Source organism: Oncorhynchus tshawytscha, unplaced genomic scaffold, assembly GCF_018296145.1.
Source record: "Oncorhynchus tshawytscha isolate Ot180627B unplaced genomic scaffold, Otsh_v2.0 Un_contig_10693_pilon_pilon, whole genome shotgun sequence".
Lineage (NCBI taxonomy): Eukaryota > Metazoa > Chordata > Actinopteri > Salmoniformes > Salmonidae > Oncorhynchus > Oncorhynchus tshawytscha.
In genome coordinates this window covers 17,501-40,000 of record NW_024609220.1, presented here as the reverse complement: position 1 = coordinate 40,000, position 22,500 = coordinate 17,501, and the positions used below count along the sequence as shown (strand labels likewise).

General features: G+C 46.1%; 1 protein-coding gene across 1 annotated transcript in view; it reads right to left on the bottom strand.

Annotated features, from left to right (window-relative positions):
* The window catches only part of LOC121844445 (voltage-dependent T-type calcium channel subunit alpha-1I-like), a gene marked incomplete at both ends in the record, with an annotated part of 105,101 nt that overhangs the window by 82,082 nt on the left and 519 nt on the right, over nt 1–22,500 (bottom strand). The gene's annotated exons all lie outside the window — the stretch shown is intronic.

The following is a 22,500-nucleotide window of genomic DNA, read 5'->3' as shown; positions in this document are numbered from 1 at the left end:
GTAGAACAGTTCCTCCCTCTCTACCCCCTCCCTCCCTCTCCTCACCCCCCCTCCCTCCCTCCCTGTCTACCCCCTCCCTCCCTCTCCTCACCCCCCCTCCCTCCCTCCCTCCCTCCCTCTCTACCCCCTCCCTCCCTCTCCTCACCCCCCCTCCCTCTCTACCCCCTCCCTCACTCCCTCTCCTCACCCCCATCCCTCCCTCCCTCTCTACCCCCTCCCTCCCTCTCCTCACCCCCTCCCTCCCTCTCTACCCCCCTCCCTCCCTCCCTCTCCTCCCTCCCCTCCCTCCCTCCCTCTCTACCCCCTCCCTCCCTCTCCTCACCCCCTCCCTCCCTCCCTCTCTACCCCCTCCCTCCCTCTCCTCACCCCCTCCCTCCCTCTCTACCCCCTCCCTCCCTCTCCTCACCCACCTCCCTCCCTCCCTCTCTACCCCCTCCCTCCCTCCTCCTCCACCCACCTCCCTCCCTCCCTCTCTACCCCCTCCCTCCCTCTCCTCACCCCCCCATCCATTCCTCCCCCTCCCTCCTCCCTCTCCTCACCCCCCCTCCATTCCTCCTCCCTCCCTCGCTCTCCTCCCCCCCTCCCTCCATTCCTCCCACCTCCCTCCCTCTCCTCCCCCTCCCTCCATTCCTCCCATCTCCATCCCTCCCTCCCACCTCCCTCCCTCTCCTCCCCACCTCCCTCCCTCTCCTCCCCCCCCTCCCTCCATTCCTCCCACCTCCCTCCCTCTCCTCCCACCTCCCTCCCTCTCCTCCCCCTCCCTCCCTCTCCTCCCCCCCCTCCATTCCTCCTCCCTCCCTCTCCTCCCCCTCCCTCCCTCTCCTCCCACCTCCCTCCCACTCCTCCCCCTCCCTCCATTCCTCCCCCTCCCTCCATTCCTCCCCCTCCCCAGAGAGAACAAATGAAAGAGTGGAAGCCTGGCTGATAAGTGGTCTGATCTCCTGATGTTGAAGTAACACGAGGCAAAAGCAATGATGCCTTTTCCACCTTACAATAAGCTTCAACTTACCATTCAGCTCACTAAACAATTCACTTCACTAAAGTGGAACCCAAACCCTCACAGTCTATTCAGCTCACTAAACAATTCACTTCATAAAGTGGAACCCTAACCCTCACAGTCTATTCAGCTCACTAAACAATTCACTTCATAAAGTGGAACCCAAACCCTCACAGTCTATTCAGCTCACTAAACAATTCACTTCATAAAGTGGAACCCTAACCCTCACAGTCTATTCAGCTCACTAAACAATTCACTTCATAAAGTGGAACCCTAACCCTCACAGTCTATTCAGCTCACTAAACAATTCACTTCATAAAGTGGAACCCAAACCCTCACAGTCTATTCAGCTCACTAAACAATTCACTTCATAAAGTGGAACCCAAACCCTCACAGTCTATTCAGCTCACTAAACAATTCACTTCATAAAGTGGAACCCAAACCCTCACAGTCTATTCAGCTCACTAAACAATTCACTTCACTAAAGTGGAACCCTAACCCTCACAGTCTATTCAGCTCACTAAACAATTCACTTCATAAAGTGGAACCCTAACCCTCACAGTCTATTCAGCTCACTAAACAATTCACTATTCAATTCACTTCATAAAGTGGAACCCTAACCCTCACAGTCTATTCAGCTCACTAAACAATTCACTATTCAATTCACTTCATAAAGTGGAACCCTAACCCTCACAGTCTATTCAGCTCACTAAACAATTCACTATTCAATTCACTTCATAAAGTGGAACCCTAACCCTCACAGTCTATTCAGCTCACTAAACAATTCACTATTCAATTCACTTCATAAAGTGGAACCCTAACCCTCACAGTCTATTCAGCTCACTAAACAATTCACTATTCAATTCACTTCACTAAAGTGGAACCCTAACCCTCACAGTCTATTCAGCTCACTAAACAATTCACTATTCAATTCACTTCATAAAGTGGAACCCTAACCCTCACAGTCTATTCAGCTCACTAAACAATTCACTTCATAAAGTGGAACCCTAACCCTCACAGTCTATTCAGCTCACTAAACAATTCACTTCATAAAGTGGAACCCTAACCCTCACAGTCTATTCAGCTCACTAAACAATTCACTATTCAATTCACTTCATAAAGTGGAACCCTAACCCTCACAGTCCATTCAGCTCACTAAACAATTCACTATTCAATTCACTTCATAAAGTGGAACCCTAACCCTCACAGTCTATTCAGCTCTTCGTCCTCATAATGATATTCTTAGATAGATATTCTCGGTCCATATTATCTCATTACTAACAGTTACATGGCAGTGACTTGGCTTCCCTTGGGGTCTTTCAGTACCTAACAACATAATGACTGATTCATCTCTTCTTTCTGAACAGACAGACACCAGGGCAGCCGGAATGGCCCCTAATAGAGTAGGAAAGACCCATGGGTCCTTAGGCACAACCCCTAGAGAAAGCAGAGTGTGACGTCTGGCGGTGAAAGGAGAATGTGTGGATGAGAGACAAATGAACATGTAGAACAGAGGTTTTGCACCAATAACAAGGTGAAGGGAAGAAACAGGAAGAGGACAGGGGCTAGGAAAGGAAACAGAATGCAGTCATCTAATGAGGGAACAGATGAAGAGAAAAGGAGATCTGAAAAGAGAGTGCATGGAGATCAAGACGAGAGGAAAGACAAATAGGACAGAGAGAGAGATAAACAGAACGAGAGGGATAAAACCAATTTGAGAGAGAGAGGGGAGGGAGAGAGGGGGAGAGAGAGAGAGAGAGAGAGAGAGAAAGAGAGAGAGAGAGAAAGAGAGAGAGAGAGAAAGGCAGAGAGAGAGAGAGAGAGAGAGAGAGAGAGAGAGAGAGAGAGAGAGAGAGAGAGAGAGAGAGAGAGAGAGAGAGAGAGAGAGGGGGAGAGAGAGAGAGAGAGAGAGAGAGAGAGAGAGAGAGAGAGAGGGAGAGAGAGAGAGAGAGAGAGAGAGAGAGAGAGAGAGAGAGAGAGAGAGAGAGAGAGAGAGAGAGAGAGAGAGAGAGAGAGAGAGAGAGAGAGAGAGAGAGAGAGAGAGAGAGAGAGAGAGAGAGAGAGAGAGAGAGGGAGAGAGAGAGAGAAAGGGAGAGAGAGAGAGAGAGAGAGAGAGAGAGAGAGAGAGAGAGAGAGAGAGAGAGAGAGAGAGAGAGAGAGAGAGAGAGAGAGAGAGAGAGAGAGAACTCTCCACTGCTGCCTACATATGAACTCTGTTGTCCAAGCACATACAAACATAAAATGTTTCTGCGTTGGTATTTCTTCTCTGAATATACAGAAATGGCTTCGATGGCTTCAATCATAGGCAAACATATCAACCCACTACAAAGACCTTGGCTCCCATAGGATCCTATTTAATCCAAAACAACAGTTGTTTTGTCAATACCATTTCTATGAATAGAATAAGTAATGACTTATTCTGGTATTCCTGGGAATTAAAGCATGTTTGAAGTCATATGTTTAATATTACTTCGTAAACATTAGACATTATGATGTTTGAGCCAATCAAATCGTGCCGTGGTAGAAAAACATAGACTAGACATAAAGAGTATATTAATTAAGAATATATTCCGACACATAAAATACCTATCCCCATAACCCAGTTAGTTACCAGTTGTTTGACTGAATAGGGCCAATAGTCTCATTGACAGTGATAAACGTGTCAGTAGTCCTGCCTCCATAGAGCTGCAGCCGTGCCACAGTCGCATCACACAGTCATTAAGTTAGCATTAGCCACGGTGCAACTACATGACTGGGAGGTATCCATGTCGGCTCTAAATATTGAGTGTGTCTGTTAACCGCTCAATGGCCGCACGCCACATATTAGTGCCCTGAGGGCAACGGCAACACTGGAGTTTATAGTCCGCCAGTAGCAGTTCATTACAACTGGATGCATTGTCATTGAATTGAGTGGGAGAGACAAATGAATGAGCGATAGATGGAGAGGGATGAATGAAGGAGGGAGGGATGGAGAGGGATGAATGAAGGAGGGATAGATGGAGAGGGATGAATGAAGGAGGGATGGAGAGGGATGAATGAAGGAGGGATAGATGGAGAGGGATGAATGAAGGAGGGATAGATGGAGAGGGATGAATGAAGGAGGGATAGATGGAGAGGGATGAATGAAGGAGGGATAGATGGAGAGGGATGAATGAAGGAGGGAGGGATGGAGAGGGATGAATGAAGGAGGGATAGATGGAGAGGGATGAATGAAGGAGGGATGGAGAGGGATGAATGAAGGAGGGATAGATGGAGAGGGATGAATGAAGGAGGGAGAGATGGAGAGGGATGAATGAAGGAGGGATAGATGGAGAGGGATGAATGAAGGAGGGATGAATGAAGGAGGGATGAGAGGGATGAATTAAGGAGGGATAGATGGAGAGAGATGAATGAAGGAGGGATAGATGGAGAGGGATGAATGAAGGAGGGATGGATGGAGAGAGACGAATGAAGGAGGGATAGATGGAGAGGGATGAATGAAGGAGGGAGGGATGGAGAGGGATGAATGAAGGAGGGATGGATGGAGAGAGACGAATGAAGGAGGGATAGATGGAGAGGGATGAATGAAGGAGGGATAGATGGAGAGGGATGAATGAAGGAGGGATGGAGAGGGATAAATGAAGCAGGGATAGATGGAGAGGGATGAATGAAGGAGGGATAGATGGAGAGGGATGAATGAAGGAGGGATAGATGGAGAGGGATGAATGAAGGAGGGAGGGATAGATGGAGAGGGATGAATGAAGGAGGGAGGGATAGATGGAGAGGGATGAATGAAGGAGGGATGGATGTAGATGGATGAATGAAGGAGGGATGGATGGAGAGGGATGAATGAAGGAGGGATGGAGAGGGATAAATGAAGGAGGGATAGATGGAGAGGGATGAATGAAGGAGGGATAGATGGAGAGGGATGAATGAAGGAGGGATAGATGGAGAGGGATGAATGAAGGAGGGAGGGATAGATGGAGAGGGATGAATGAAGGAGGGAGGGATAGATGGAGAGGGATGAATGAAGGAGGGATGGATGTAGATGGATGAATGAAGGAGGGATGGATGGAGAGGGATTAATGAAGGAGGGATAGATGGAGAGGGATGAATGAAGGAGGGGGGATGGAGAGGGATGAATGAAGGAGGAGGGATGAATGAAGGAGGGATAGATGGAGAGGGATGAATGAAGGAGGGAGGGATGGAGAGGGACGAGAGGGATGAATTAAGGAGGGATAGATGGAGAGAGATGAATGAAGGAGGGATAGATGGAGAGGGATGAATGAAGGAGGGATGAGAGGGATGAATGAAGGAGGGATAGATGGAGAGGGATGAATGAAGGAGGGATAGATTGAGAGGGATGAATGAAGGAGGAGGGATGAATGAAGGAGGGATAGATGGAGAGGGATGAATGAAGGAGGGATGGAGAGGGATAAATGAAGGAGGGATAGATGGAGAGGGATGAATGAAGGAGGGATAGATGGAGAGGGATGAATGAAGGAGGGATAGATGGAGAGGGATGAATGAAGGAGGGAGGGATAGATGGAGAGGGATGAATGAAGGAGGGAGGGATAGATGGAGAGGGATGAATGAAGGAGGGATGGATGTAGATGGATGAATGAAGGAGGGATGGATGGAGAGGGATGAATGAAGGAGGGATGGATGGAGAGGGATGAATGAAGGAGGGATGGAGAGGGATAAATGAAGGAGGGATAGATGGAGAGGGATGAATGAAGGAGGGATAGATGGAGAGGGATGAATGAAGGAGGGATAGATGGAGAGGGATGAATGAAGGAGGGAGGGATAGATGGAGAGGGATGAATGAAGGAGGGAGGGATAGATGGAGAGGGATGAATGAAGGAGGGATGGATGTAGATGGATGAATGAAGGAGGGATGGATGGAGAGGGATGAATGAAGGAGGGAGGGATAGATGGAGAGGGATGAATGAAGGAGGGGGGATGGAGAGGGATGAATGAAGGAGGAGGGATGAATGAAGGAGGGATAGATGGAGAGGGATGAATGAAGGAGGGAGGGATGGAGAGGGATGAGAGGGATGAATTAAGGAGGGATAGATGGAGAGAGATGAATGAAGGAGGGATAGATGGAGAGGGATGAATGAAGGAGGGATGAGAGGGATGAATGAAGGAGGGATAGATGGAGAGGGATGAATGAAGGAGGGATAGATTGAGAGGGATGAATGAAGGAGGGATAGATGGAGAGGGATGCATGAAGGAGGGAGGGATGGAGAGGGAGGAATGAAGGAGGGATAGATGGAGAGGGATGAATGAAGGAGGGATAGATGGAGAGGGATGAATGAAGGAGGGATGAATGAAGGAGGGATGAGAGGGATGAATTAAGGAGGGATAGATGGAGAGAGATGAATGAAGGAGGGATAGATGGAGAGGGATGGATGAAAGAGGGATGGATGGAGAGAGACGAATGAAGGAGGGATAGATGGAGAGGGATGAATGAAGGAGGGATGGAGAGGGAGGAATGAAGGAGGGATAGATGGAGAGGGATGAATGAAGGAGGGATGGAGAGGGATGAATGAAGGAGGGAGGGATAGATGGAGAGGGATGAATGAAGGAGGGATGGATGTAGATGGATGAATGAAGGAGGGATGGATGGAGAGGGATGAATGAAGGAGGGATAGATGGAGAGGGATGAATGAAGGAGGGATAGATGGAGAGGGATGAATGAAGGAGGGAGGGATAGATGGAGAGGGATGAATGAAGGAGGGATGGATGTAGATGGATGAATGAAGGAGGGATGGATGGAGAGGGATGAATGAAGGAGGGATAGATGGAGAGGGATGAATGAAGGAGGGGGGGATGGAGAGGGATGAATGAATGAAGGAGGGATGGATGGATGGAGAGGGATGAATGAAGGAGGGACAGATGGAGAGGGATGAATGAAGGAGGGAGGGATGGAGAGGGATGAATGAAGGAGAGATAGATGGAGAGAGATGAATGAAGGAGGGATAGATGGAGAGGGATGAATGAAGGAGGGATAGATGGAGAGGGATGAATGAAGGAGGGATAGATGGAGAGGGATGAATGAAGGAGGGAGGGATAGATGGAGAGGGATGAATGAAGGAGGGAGGGATAGATGGAGAGGGATGAATGAAGGAGGGATGGATGTAGATGGATGAATGAAGGAGGGATGGATGGAGAGGGATGAATGAAGGAGGGATAGATGGAGAGGGATGAATGAAGGAGGGAGGGATAGATGGAGAGGGATGAATGAAGGAGGGAGGGATAGATGGAGAGGGATGAATGAAGGAGGGATGGATGTAGATGGATGAATGAAGGAGGGATGGATGGAGAGGGATGAATGAAGGAGGGATGGAGAGGGATAAATGAAGGAGGGATAGATGGAGAGGGATGAATGAAGGAGGGATAGATGGAGAGGGATGAATGAAGGAGGGATAGATGGAGAGGGATGAATGAAGGAGGGAGGGATAGATGGAGAGGGATGAATGAAGGAGGGATGGATGTAGATGGATGAATGAAGGAGGGATGGATGGAGAGGGATGAATGAAGGAGGGATAGATGGAGAGGGATGAATGAAGGAGGGGGGATGGAGAGGGATGAATGAAGGAGGAGGGATGAATGAAGGAGGGATAGATGGAGAGGGATGAATGAAGGAGGGAGGGATGGAGAGGGATGAGAGGGATGAATTAAGGAGGGATAGATGGAGAGGGATGAATGAAGGAGGGATGAGAGGGATGAATGAAGGAGGGATAGATGGAGAGGGATGAATGAAGGAGGGATAGATGGAGAGGGATGAATGAAGGAGGGATAGATTGAGAGGGATGAATGAAGGAGGGATAGATGGAGAGGGATGAATGAAGGAGGGATGAATGAAGGAGGGATGGAGAGGGAAGGGGGGCAGCGTATGTTAAGTGCCAAGTTCAAACTTAAATAAAAACAAAAGCGATGGCAATATTTCACACCTCTTTTCTCTCGCTCCTCTCTTTCTTCTGCAGCATCTCATCTTCTCCTTCGTTCCCCTCGCTCATGCCTCACTTATTGTCTCTATTCATCCGACTCCCTCTTTCCCCAGTCTCATTCCTCCGCTCCGCTCGATCCATCATTGAAATAGCTAGTCATCCAGGTCCCTCTGCTTCTCGCCTCAGTCCATCCCTCACTTCTATACTTTCCATCTCTATACCCCTCTCCTCTCCTCTCCTCTCCTCTCCTCCCTCTCCTCTCCTCTCCTCTCCTCTCCTCTCTCTCTCCTCTCCTCTCTCTCCTCTCCTCTCCTCTCCTCTCCTCTCCTCTCCTCTCCTCTCCTCTCTAAACCTGTTCACCACCACCACCACTCTCTCCTCTCCACTCCCTCCCTCTATCTTTTTCTCTCTCACCTTGACCCTTATTTCTCTCCCTCACACACACGCCTTCCTTCCCACTCCCTCTCTTTCCCACCTGCTCTCTCTCTCTCGCTCTCACGCAGAAATCCCTTCCCACTACATACCTCTCTGCCCTTCCCTCTCTCTCTCCATCTCTGTTCCTCTCCTCCTCTCTCCCCCTCTCCTCTATAGGGACAGTAGTGTTCCTCTTTTCCTGTGCAGAGTGGTTTGTTCCAGGGAAGGAAGGAAGGAAGGAAGGAAGGAAGGAAGGAAGGAAGGAAGGAAGGAAGGAAGGAAGGAAGGAAGGAAGGAAGGAAGGAAGGAAGGAAGGAAGGAAGGAAGGAAGGAAGGAAGGAAGGAAGGAAGGAAAATGAGTAACTACTATATTTCATTCTGAGAGAGATGGATCTGACTCAGTGGAGAATTGAAAGGGGGTGGGAGAAAGACGAGAAGAGAAAGAGAGAGAGAGAGAGAGAGGGAGAGAGAGAGAGAGAGAGGGAGAGAGAGACAGAGAGAGAGATAGAGAGAGAGGGAGAGAGAGAGAGACAGAGAGAGAGAAAGAGAGAGAGAAAGAGAAAGAGAGAGTATTAGACAATGGGGTGGCTGTTCCTACTCAATGCTCTGATCACCAGGAACATCTGGAAGGGGAGAGGACATAGGAACATTCTAACTAGGGAATAATCCACTAGAGAGGACTATAATATGTACAGTAGTTAGAAAGACTGCTGATTAATCCCTTACACACACTTCCGGCGCCGACAGAGATGGCCGCCACGCTTCGCGTTCCTAGGAAACTATGCAGTTTTTTGTTTTTTTTACGTGTTATTTCTTACACTAGTACCCCAGGTCATCTTAGGTTTCTTTACATACAGCCGAGAAGAACTACTGAATATAAGATCAGCGTCAACTCACCATCAGTACGACCAAGAATATGTTTTTCGCGATGCGGATCCGGTGTTCTGCCTCACAACCAGTGTAACCGAGTGGATCACATGCAGCGACCAAAAAAAAAAAAAAAACTCAGAAAAAGAGGGAAACGAAGCGGTCTTCTGGTCAGACTCCGGAGACGGGCACATCGTGCACCACTCCCTAGCATTCTTCTTGCCAATGTCCAGTCTCTTGACAACAAGGTTGATGAAATCCGAGCAAGGGTAGCATTCCAGAGGGACATCAGAGACTGTAACGTTCTTTGCTTCACGAAAACATGGCTAACTGGAGAGACGCAATCCGAAGCGGTGCAGCCAGCGGGTTTCTCCACGCATCGCGCCGACAGAAACAAACATCTTTCTGGTAAGAAGAGGGGTGGGGGCGTATGTCTTATGGCCAACGTGACATGGTGTGATGAAAGAAACATACAGGAACTCAAATCCTTCTGTTCACCTGATTTAGAATTCCTCACAATCAAATGTAGACCGCATTATCTACCAAGAGAATTCTCTTCGATTATAATCACAGCCGTATATATCCCCCAAGCAGACACATCGATGGCTCTGAACGAACTTTATTTAACTCTCTGCAAACTGGAAACGATTTATCCGGAGGCTGCATTCATTGTAGCTGGGGATTTTAACAAGGCTAATCTGAAAACAAGACTCCCTAAATTTTATCAGCATATCGATTGCGCAACCAGGGGTGGAAAGACCCTGGATCATTGTTACTCTAACTTCCGCGATGCATATAAGGCCCTGCCCCGCCCCCTTTCGGAAAAGCTGACCACGACTCCATTTTGTTGATCCCTGCCTACAGACAGAAACTAAAACAAGAAGCTCCCACGCTGAGGTCTGTCCAACGCTGGTCCGACCAAGCTGACTCCACACTCCAAGACTGCTTCCACCACGTGGACTGGGAGATGTTTCGTATTGCGTCAGACAACAAATTGACGAATACGCTGATACGGTGTGCGAGTTCATTAGAACGTGCGTTGAAGATGTCGTTCCCATAGCAACGATTAAAACATTCCCTAACCAGAAACCGTGGATTGATGGCAGCATTCGTGTGAAACTGAAGGCACGAACCACTGCTTTTAATCAGGGCAAGGTGTCTGGTAACATGACTGAATACAAACAGTGCAGCTATTCCCTCCGCAAGGCTATCAAACAAGCTAAGCGCCAGTACAGAGACAAAGTAGAATCTCAATTCAACGGCTCAGACACAAGAGGTATGTGGCAGGGTCTACAGTCAATCACGGACTACAGGAAGAAACCCAGCCCAGCCACGGACCAGGATGTCTTGCTCCCAGGCAGACTAAATAACTTTTTGCCCGCTTTGAGGACAATACAGTGCCACTGACACGGCCTGCAACGGAAACATGCGGTCTCTCCTTCACTGCAGCCGAAGTGAGTAAGACATTTAAACGTGTTAACCCTCGCAAGGCTGCAGGCCCAGACGGCATCCCCAGCCGCGCCCTCAGAGCATGCGCAGACCAGCTGGCCGGTGTGTTTACGGACATATTCAATCAATCCCTATACCAGTCTGCTGTTCCCACATGCTTCAAGAGGGCCACCATTGTTCCTGTTCCCAAGAAAGCTAAGGTAACTGAGCTAAACGACTACCGCCCCGTAGCACTCACATCCGTCATCATGAAGTGCTTTGAGAGACTAGTCAAGGACCATATCACCTCCACCCTACCTGACACCCTTGACCCACTCCAATTTGCTTACCGCCCAAATAGGTCCACAGACGATGCAATCTCAACCACACTGCACACTGCCCTAACCCATCTGGACAAGAGGAATACCTATGTGAGAATGCTGTTCATCGACTACAGCTCGGCATTCAACACCATAGTACCCTCCAAGCTCGTCATCAAGCTCGAGACCCTGGGTCTCGACCCCGCCCTGTGCAACTGGGTACTGGACTTCCTGACGGGCCGCCCCCAGGTGGTGAGGGTAGGCAACAACATCTCCTCCCCGCTGATCCTCAACACTGGGGCCCCACAAGGGTGCGTTCTGAGCCCTCTCCTGTACTCCCTGTTCACCCACGACTGCGTGGCCATGCACGCCTCCAACTCAATCATCAAGTTTGCGGACGACACAACAGTGGTAGGCTTGATTACCAACAACGACGAGACGGCCTACAGGGAGGAGGTGAGGGCCCTCGGAGTGTGGTGTCAGGAAAATAACCTCACACTCAACGTCAACAAAACTAAGGAGATGATTGTGGACTTCAGGAAACAGCAGAGGGAACACCCCCATCCACATCGATGGAACAGTAGTGGAGAGGGTAGCAAGTTTTAAGTTCCTCGGCATACACATCACAGACAAACTGAATTGGTCCACTCACACAGACAGCATCGTGAGGAAGGCGCAGCAGCGCCTCTTCAACCTCAGGAGGCTGAAGAAATTCGGCTTGTCACCAAAAGCACTCACAAACTTCTACAGATGCACAATCGAGAGCATCCTGGCGGGCTGTATCACCGCCTGGTATGGCAACTGCACCGCCCTCAACCGTAAGGCTCTCCAGAGGGTAGTGAGGTCTGCACAACGCATCACCGGGGCAAACTACCTGCCCTCCAGGACACCTACACCACCCGATGCTACAGGAAGGCCATAAAGATCATCAAGGACACCAACCACCCGAGCCACTGCCTGTTCACCCCGCTGCCATCCAGAAGGCGAGGTCAGTACAGGTGCATCAAAGCTGGGACCGAGAGACTGAAAAACAGCTTCTATCTCAAGGCCATCAGACTGTTAAACAGCCACCACTAACATTGAGTGGCTACTGCCAACACACTGTCAATGACACTGACTCTACTCCAGCCACTTTAATCATGGGAATTGATGGGAAATGATGTAAATATATCACTAGCCACTTTAAACAATGCTACCTTATATAATGTTACTTACCCTACATTGTTCATCTCATATGCATACGTTGATACTGTACTCTATATCATCGACTGCATCCTTATGTAATACATGTATCACTAGCCACTTTAACTATGCCACTTGGTTTACATACTTATCTCATATGTATATACTGTACTCGATATCATCTACTGTATCTTGCCTATGCTGCTCTGTACCATCACTCATTCATATATCCTTATGTACATATTCTTTATCCCCTTACACTGTGTATGACAGTAGTTTTTTTGGGAATTGTTAGTTAGATTACTTGCTCGTTATTACTGCATTGTCGGAACTAGAAGCACAAGCATTTCGCTACACTCGCATTAACATCTGCTAACCATGTGTATGTGACAAATAAAATTTGATTTGATTTGATTTGATTTGATTTACTATCTCTCCCTCTATTGTACAACTCATGCCCTTTCCTCCTCTCTTCTTCTGTTCTGTCTCTTCTATTCTCTCTCCCTCACTCCCGTCTCTCATCACACTTTCCCACAGAGGACACACACCAAACGCACACCTAGTACCCATGAAGACACACACCAAACACACACCTTGAAACCGCGAAGACACACACACACACACACACACACACACACACACACACACACACACACACACACACACACACACACACACACACAAGAGAAATGAGCTGCACGTTGTCACCTGTATAGTGAGCTATAAGCTCCAGCCATTATGGATGTAGCTGTATTATGAAAAGAAAAGGTTTGGTTGTAGCATCACACTTGAGAATGAAGCAAAGCAACATTAACTCAAGTATCATCGCATCCAACTAAGAGGCCACTCAATGGTTCTCACAATGAATAGCTGTGTGTGTGTGTATGTGTGTGTGTGGGGGGGGGGGGTGTATCTGTCATTGGAAGAGGAAAATAAATTGTGTGATTGTGTGATTGCCTGGCACAATTTGGACTCAACAACTAAATTGTTTACTATCTCTGATCTCATCAAAATCTGTGAAAACAATCAGTGCCCTTGTCTTTTGGACCGTTCGCTTTCAGCAGAACAACTCAGGAAATAATAAGGTACTTATGATGCTGATTGGGTGTTGAAGTGGTTTGGGATGAGCTCTGGAACACACAGAGAGAGAAATCAAAACAAATCAAATCAAATTTTATTTGTCACATACACAAGGTTAGCAGATGTTAATGCGAGTGTAGCGAAATGCTTGTGCTTCTAGTTCTGACAATGCAGTAATAATCCAACAAGTAATCTAACTAACAATTCCAAAAAAAAAAACTACTGTCTTATACACAGTGTAAGGGGATAAAGAATATGTACATAAAGATATATGAATGAGTGATGGTACAGAGCAGTTTAGGCAAGATACAGTAGATGCTGTCGAGTACAGTATATACATATGAGATGAGTATGTAAACAAAGTGGCATAGTTAAAGTGGCTAGTGATACATGTATTACATAAGGATGCAGTCGATGATATAGAGTACAGTATATACGTATACATATGAGATGAATAATCAAATCAAATCAAATCAAATAATGTAGGGTATGTAAACATTATATTAGGTAGCATTGTTTAAAGTGGCTAGTGATATATTTTACATCATTTCCCATCTATTCCCATTATTAAAGTGGCTGGAGTTGAGTCAGTGTGTTGGCAGCAGCCACTCAATGTTAGTGGTGGCTGTTTAACAGTCTGATGGCATTGAGATAGAAGCTGTTTTTCAGTCTCTCGGTCCCAGCTTTGATGCACCTGTACTGACCTCACCTTCTGGATGATAGCGGGGTGAACAGGCAGTGGCTCGGGTGGTTGTTGTCCTTGATGATCTTTATGGCCTTCCTGTAACATCGGGTGGTGTAGGTGTCCTGGAGGGCAGGTAGTTTGCCCCCGGTGATGCGTTGTGCAGACCTCACTACCCTCTGGAGAGCCTTACGGTTGTGGGCGGAGCAGTTGCCGTACCAGGCGGTGATACAGCCCGCCAGGATGCTCTTGATTGTGCATCTGTAGAAGTTTGTGAGTGCTTTTGGTGACAAGCCGAATTTCTTCAGCCTCCTGAGGTTGAAGAGGCGCTGCTGCGCCTTCTTCACGATGCTGTCTGTGTGGGTGGACCAATTCAGTTTGTCTGTGATGTGTACGCCGAGGAACTTAAAACTTACTACCCTCTCCACTACTGTTCCATCAATGTGGATAGGGGGGTGTTCCCTCTGCTGTTTCCTGAAGTCCACAATCATCTCCTTAGTTTTGTTGACGTTGAGTGTGAGGTTATTTTCCTGACACCACACTCCGAGGGCCCTCACCTCCTCCCTGTAGGCCGTCTCGTCGTTGTTGGTAATCAAGCCTACCACTGTTGTGTCGTCCGCAAACTTGATGATTGAGTTGGAGGCGTGCGTGGCCACGCAGTCGTGGGTGAACAGGGAGTACAGGAGAGGGCTCAGAACGCACCCTTGTGGGGCCCCAGTGTTGAGGATCAGCGGGGTGGAGATGTTGTTGCCTACCCTCACCACCTGGGGGCGGCCCGTCAGGAAGTCTAGTACCCAGTTGCACAGGGCGGGGTCGAGACCCAGGGTCTCGAGCTTGATGACGAGCTTGGAGGGTACTATGGTGTTGAATGCCGAGCTGTAGTCGATGAACAGTTCTCACATAGGTATTCCTCTTGTCCAGATGGGTTAGGGCAGTGTGCAGTGTGGTTGAGATTGCATCGTCTGTGGATCTATTTGGGCGGTAAGCAAATTGGAGTGTGTCTAGGGTGTCAGGTAGGGTGGAGGTGATATGGTCCTTGACTAGTCTCTCAAAGCACTTCATGATGACGGAAGTGAGTGCTACGGGGCGGTAGTCGTTTAGCTCAGTTACCTTAGCTTTCTTGGGAACAGGAAGAATGGTGGCCCTCTTGAAGCATGTGGGAACAGCAGACTGGTATAGGGATTGATTGAATATGTCCGTGAACACACCGGCCAGCTGGTCTGCGCGTGCTCTGAGGGCGCGGCTGGAGATGCCGTCTGGGCCTGCAGCCTTGCGAGGGTTAACACGTTTAAATGTTTTACTCACCTCGGCTGCAGTGAAGGAGAGTTCGCATGTTTTCGTTGCAGGCCGTGTCAGTGGCACTGTATTGTCCTCAAAGCGGGCAAAAAAGTTATTTAGTCTGCATGGGAGCAAGACATCCTGGTCCGTGACTGGGCTGGTTTTCTTCTTGTAGTCCGTGATTGACTGTAGACCCTGCCACATACCTCTTGCGTCTGAGCACGTAGCAACAGAGACAGACAGACTCTCTCTCAAAATCAAATTCAAATAGCTTTATTGACATGAGAAAGATTGCGTAAATATTGACAAAGCATTATGAACACCTGATGTTTCCATGACAGACTGACCAGGTGAATCCAAGTGAAAGCTATGATCCCTTATTGATGCCATTTGTTAAAACAATTGAGACATGGATTGTGTATGTGTGCCTTTCAGAGGGTGAATGGGAGGGACAAAAGGTTGAAGTGCCTTTGAACGAGGTATGGTAGTAGGTGCCTTTCAGAGGGTGAATGGGAGGGACAAAAGGTTGAAGTGCCTTTGAACGAGGTATGGTAGTAGGTGCCTTTCAGAGGGTGAATGGGAGGGACAAAAGGTTGAAGTGCCTTTGAACGAGGTATGGTAGTAGGTGCCTTTCAGAGGGTGAATGGGAGGGACAAAAGGTTGAAGTGCCTTTGAACGAGGTATGGTAGTAGGTGCCTTTCAGAGGGTGAATGGGAGGGACAAAAGGTTGAAGTGCCTTTGAACGAGGTATGGTGGTAGGTGCCTTTCAGAGGGTGAATAGGAGGGACAAAAGATTGAAGTGCCTTTGAACGAGGTATGGTAGTAGGTGCCTTTCAGAGGGTGAATGGGAGGGACAAAAGGTTGAAGTGCCTTTGAACGAGGTATGGTGGTAGGTGCCTTTCAGAGGGTGAATAGGAGGGACAAAAGGTTGAAGTGCCTTTGAACGAGGTATGGTAGTAGGTGCCTTTCAGAGGGTGAATGGGAGGGACAAAAGATTGAAGTGCCTTTGAACGAGGTAACAGGTTTGTGTCAAGAACTGCAACACTGTATCAGTGGATGATAATAGAAGAATGTGATAAATAATGGGGACAATAAAAGGCTAAACATGGAAAATGAACATGCTTCTATTAATACTACTAGAATGAATGCGACCATTACTGTTATTTACACTACTACCATTACCACTACTATTATTTACACTGCTACCATTACCACCACTATTATTTACACTACTACCATTACCACTACTATTATTTACACTGCTACCATTACCACTACTATCCCTAATACTACCATTACCACTACTATTATTTACACTACTACCATTAACACCACTATTATTTACACTACTACCATTACCACTACTATCCCTAATACTACCATTACCACTACTATTATTTACACTACTACCATTACCACCACTATTATTTACACTACTACCATTACCACCACTATTATTTACACCACTACTATCCCTACTACTACCATTACCACTCCTATCCCTACTACTACCATTACCACTACTATCCCTACTACTACCATTACCACTACTATCCCTACTACTACCATTACCACTACTACCCCTACTACTACCATTACCACTACTATCCCTACTACTACCATTACCACTACTACCCCTACTACTACCATTACCACTACTATCCCTACTACTACCATTACAACTACTATCCCTACTACTACCATTACCACTACTATCCCTACTACTACCATTACCACTACTATCCCTACTACTACCATTGCCACTACTATCCCTACTACTACCATTACCACTACTATCCCTACTACTACCATTACCACTACTATCCCTACGACTACCATTACCACTACTATCCCTACTACTACCATTACCACTACTATCCCTACTACTACCATTACCACTACTATCCCTACTACTACCATTACCACTACTATCCCCACTACTACCATTACCACTACTATCCCCATTACCACTACTATCCCTACTACTACCATTACCACTACTATCCCTACTACTACCATTACCACTACTATCCCCATTACCACTACTATCCCTACTACTACCATTACAACTACTATCCCTACTACTACCATTACCACTACTATCCCTACTACTACCATTACCACTACTATCCCTACTACTACCATTGCCACTACTATCCCTACGACTACCATTACCACTACTATCCCTATACTACCATTACCACTACTATCCCTACTACTACCACCATTACCACTACTATCCATACTACTACCATTACCACTACTATCCCTAATACTACCATTACCACTACTATCCCTACTACTACCATTACCACTGCTATCCCTACTACTACCATTACCACTACTATCCCTACTACTACCATTACCACTACTATCCCTACTACTACCATTACCACTCCTATCCCTACTAATACCATTACCACTCCTATCCCTACTACTACCATTACTACTACTATCCCTACTACTACCATTACCACTCCTATCCCTACTACTACCATTACCACTACTATCCCTACTACTACCATTACCACTACTATCCCTACTACTACCATTACCACTCCTATCCCTACTACTACCATTACCACTACTATCCCTACTACTACCATTACTACTACTATCCCTACTACTACCATTACCACTCCTATCCCTACTACTACCATTACCACTCCTATCCCTACTACTACCATTACCACTACTATCCCTACTACTACCATTACCACTACTATCCCTACTACTACCATTACCACTACTATCCCTACTACTACCATTACCACTACTATCCCTACTACTACCATTACCACTACTACCCCTACTACTACCATTACCACTACTATCCCTACTACTACCATTACCACTACTATCCCTACTACTACCATTACCACTACTATCCCTACTACTACCATTACCACTACTACCCCTACTACTACCATTACCACTACTACTACCATTACCACTCCTATCCCTACTACTACCATTACAACTACTATCCCTACTACTACCATTACCACTACTATCCCCATTACCACTACTACCCCTACTACTACCATTACCACTACTATCCCTACTACTACCATTACCACTACTATCCCTACTACTACCATTACCACTACTAATCCCATTACCGCTACTATCCCTACTACTACCATTACAACTACTATCCCTACTACTACCATTACCACTACTATCCCTACTACTACCATTACCACTACTATCCCTACTACTACCATTGCCACTACTATCCCTACTACTACCATTACCACTACTATCCCTACTACTACCATTACCACTACTATCCCTACTACTACCATTACCACTACTATCCCCACTACTACCATTACCACTACTATCCCTAATACTACCATTACCACTACTATCCCTACTACTACTATTACCACTACTATCCCTACTAATACCATTACCACTCCTATCCCTACTACTACCATTACTACTACTATCCCTACTACTACCATTACCACTCCTATCCCTACTACTACCATTACCACTACTATCCCTACTACTACCATTACCACTACTATCCCTACTACTACCATTACCACTCCTATCCCTACTACTACCATTACCACTACTATCCCTACTACTACCATTACTACTACTATCCCTACTACTACCATTACCACTCCTATCCCTACTACTACCATTACCACTCCTATCCCTACTACTACCATTACCACTACTATCCCTACTACTACCATTACCACTACTATCCCTACTACTACCATTACCACTACTATCCCTACTACTACCATTACCACTACTATCCCTACTACTACCATTACCACTACTACCCCTACTACTACCATTACCACTACTATCCCTACTACTACCATTACCACTACTATCCCTACTACTACCATTACCACTACTATCCCTACTACTACCATTACCACTACTACCCCTACTACTACCATTACCACTACTACTACCATTACCACTCCTATCCCTACTACTACCATTACAACTACTATCCCTACTACTACCATTACCACTACTATCCCCATTACCACTACTACCCCTACTACTACCATTACCACTACTATCCCTACTACTACCATTACCACTACTATCCCTACTACTACCATTACCACTACTAATCCCATTACCACTACTATCCCTACTACTACCATTACAACTACTATCCCTACTACTACCATTACCACTACTATCCCTACTACTACCATTACCACTACTATCCCTACTACTACCATTGCCACTACTATCCCTACTACTACCATTACCACTACTATCCCTACTACTACCATTACCACTACTATCCCTACTACTACCATTACCACTACTATCCCCACTACTACCATTACCACTACTATCCCTAATACTACCATTACCACTACTATCCCTACTACTACTATTACCACTACTATCCTTACTACTACCATTACCACTACTATCCCTACTACTACCATTACCACTACTATCCCTACTACTACCATTACCACTACTATCCCCACTACTACCATTACCACTACTATCCCTAATACTACCATTACCACTACTATCCCTACTACTACTATTACCACTACTATCCTTACTACTACCATTACCACTACTATCCCTACTACTACCATTACCACTACTATCCCTACTACTACCATTACCACTCCTATCCCTACTACTACCATTACCACTCCTATCCCTACTACTACCATTACCACTACTATCCCTACTGCTACCATTACCACTACTATCCCCACTACTACCATTACCACTACTATCCCTACTACTACCATTACCACTACTATCCCTACTACTACCATTACCACTACTAATCCCATTACCACTACTATCCATACTACTACCATTACAACTACTATCCCTACTACTACCATTACCACTACTATCCCTACTACTACCATTACCACTACTATCCCTACTACTACCATTGCCACTACTAATCCCATTACCACTACTATCCTTACTACTACCATTACCACTACTATCCCCACTACTACCATTACCACTACTATCCCTACTACTACCATTACCACTACTATCCCTACTACTACCATTACCACTCCTATCCCTACTGCTACCATTACCACTACTATCCCTACTGCTACCATTACCACTCCTATCCCTACTGCTACCATTACCACTACTATCCCTACTACTACCATTACCACTACTATCCCTACTACTACCATTACCACTCCTATCCCTACTACTACCATTACCACTACTATCCCCACTACTACCATTACCACTACTATTATTTACACTACTACCATTACCACTACTATCCCTACTACTACCATTACCACTACTATCCCTACTACTACCATTACCACTCCTATCCCTACTACTACCATTACCACTACTATCCCTACTACTACCATTACCACTACTATTATTTACACTACTACCATTACCACTACTATCCCTACTAATACCATTACCACTACTATCCTTGGTAAATGTATTATTTTTAGCATAGAGAGCAGCAGTCGACTTGAAAGCCATGGAGAGTGCCCTGTATAAGGTTACACAGTAGCATGGACTTTCTCTGCTGAAGTGCCAGTGTGGCAGCTGTCCATGGTGCTGATGTGCTGTGGCCTATTGAGAAGAGCTCTCGATGGTGAGGGAACATAAAACACTTAACCCACTAAACAAAAATATTAACGCAGCATGTTAAGTGTTTGTACCATGTTTCATGAGCTGAAATAAAAGATCCCAGAAATTATTTATTATTGTTATTATTATTTTCTTTTTTTCTGTTTACATCCTTGTTAGTAAACATTTCTTCTTTGCCAAGATAATCCATCCACCTGACAGGTGTGGCATATCAACAATCTGAGCAAACCGCATGATCATTACACAGGAGCACCTTGTGCTGGGGACAATAAAAGGCAACTCTTAAATGTGCAGTTTTGTCACACAATAATCCCACAGATGTCTCAAGTTTTAAGGGAGTGGGCAATTGGCATGCTGACTGAGGGAATGTCCACCAGAGCTGTTGCCAGAGAATTGAATATAGAGAATTATTTTGTTTGCATCCTTGTTAGTGAGCATTTCTCCTTTCTATACCATAAGCCACCTCCAAAGTGGTTTTAGAGAATTTGGCAGTATGTCCACCCGTCCCACACAACTGCAGACCACGTGTATATTGCGTTGTGTTGATTAGCAGTTTTCTGATGTCAGCATTGTGAACAGAGTGTCCCATGGTGGTGGTGGGGTTATAGTATGGGCAGCCATAAGCTACGGACAACAAACACAATTGCATTTTATGTATGGCAATTTGAATGCACAAAGATACATTGTTGTGCCATTCATCCGCCACCATCACCTCATGTTTCAGTATGTTTCAGCATGATAACGCACAGCCCCATGTCACAAGGATCTGTACACAATTCCTTAAACTATCAAATGTAATTTGGTCACCTTAACAGTCCTAGTTACAGTTCAAATAAGGAAATCAGTCAATTTTTTAGCACTAGCCTATGTCAATCTACTATCCCCAATAGTGCAAAGTAGACCTATTCTATCGATTAACTTGTCCTTCTGTGCAATAAATACATATTCCAAACATGCCCAGGTTGAATGATGCCCAACTTGAATAATGCCCAGGTTGAATGATGCCCAGGTTGAATGATGCCCAGGTTGAATGATGCCCAGGTTGAATGATGCCCAACTTGAATGATGCCCAACTTGAATGATGCCCAGGTTGAATGATGCCCAGGTTGAATGATGCCCAGGTTGAATGATGCCCAACTTGAATGATGCCCAGGTTGAATGATGCCCAGGTTGAATGATGCCCAGGTTGAATGATGCCCAGGTTGAATGATGCCCAGGTTGAATGATGCCCAGGTTGTGCATTAAGGCAAGAAAATCGTAGTCACACAACTCGCACAACTCAACTAAAGTGGCCAAATAACTTCTTAAAATGAAGCACATTAATCCGCTTTATAACCAGTGTAGAGCTTACATGGCAGACATTGGCAGCAAGTTTCTAGTTTGGGGAAGATCATTTTCACCATAAAAAGGCACCTTTATAATAAAGCATTACATCCATAATCACATTTGCCGTCAATTCAAGAACAGTGTTTTCCCGCTAATTGATTCCATTTAGGAACATTCACGCTTATAGCCTACTACTGTCAGTGTATTACTGGGCTTATAATGTGAACAAATGGCCTAATAGTCTAACAAACATTTTAAGCTAAACGATCGACCTCATTGCTTTTAAACTGTTTTTATTTATTTTTAAATATGCGATTGGTTGTATTCATTTGGGATCTATCGCATCCCACCACTGTCCCAGAGTATGTTTGGAATATGTATTTA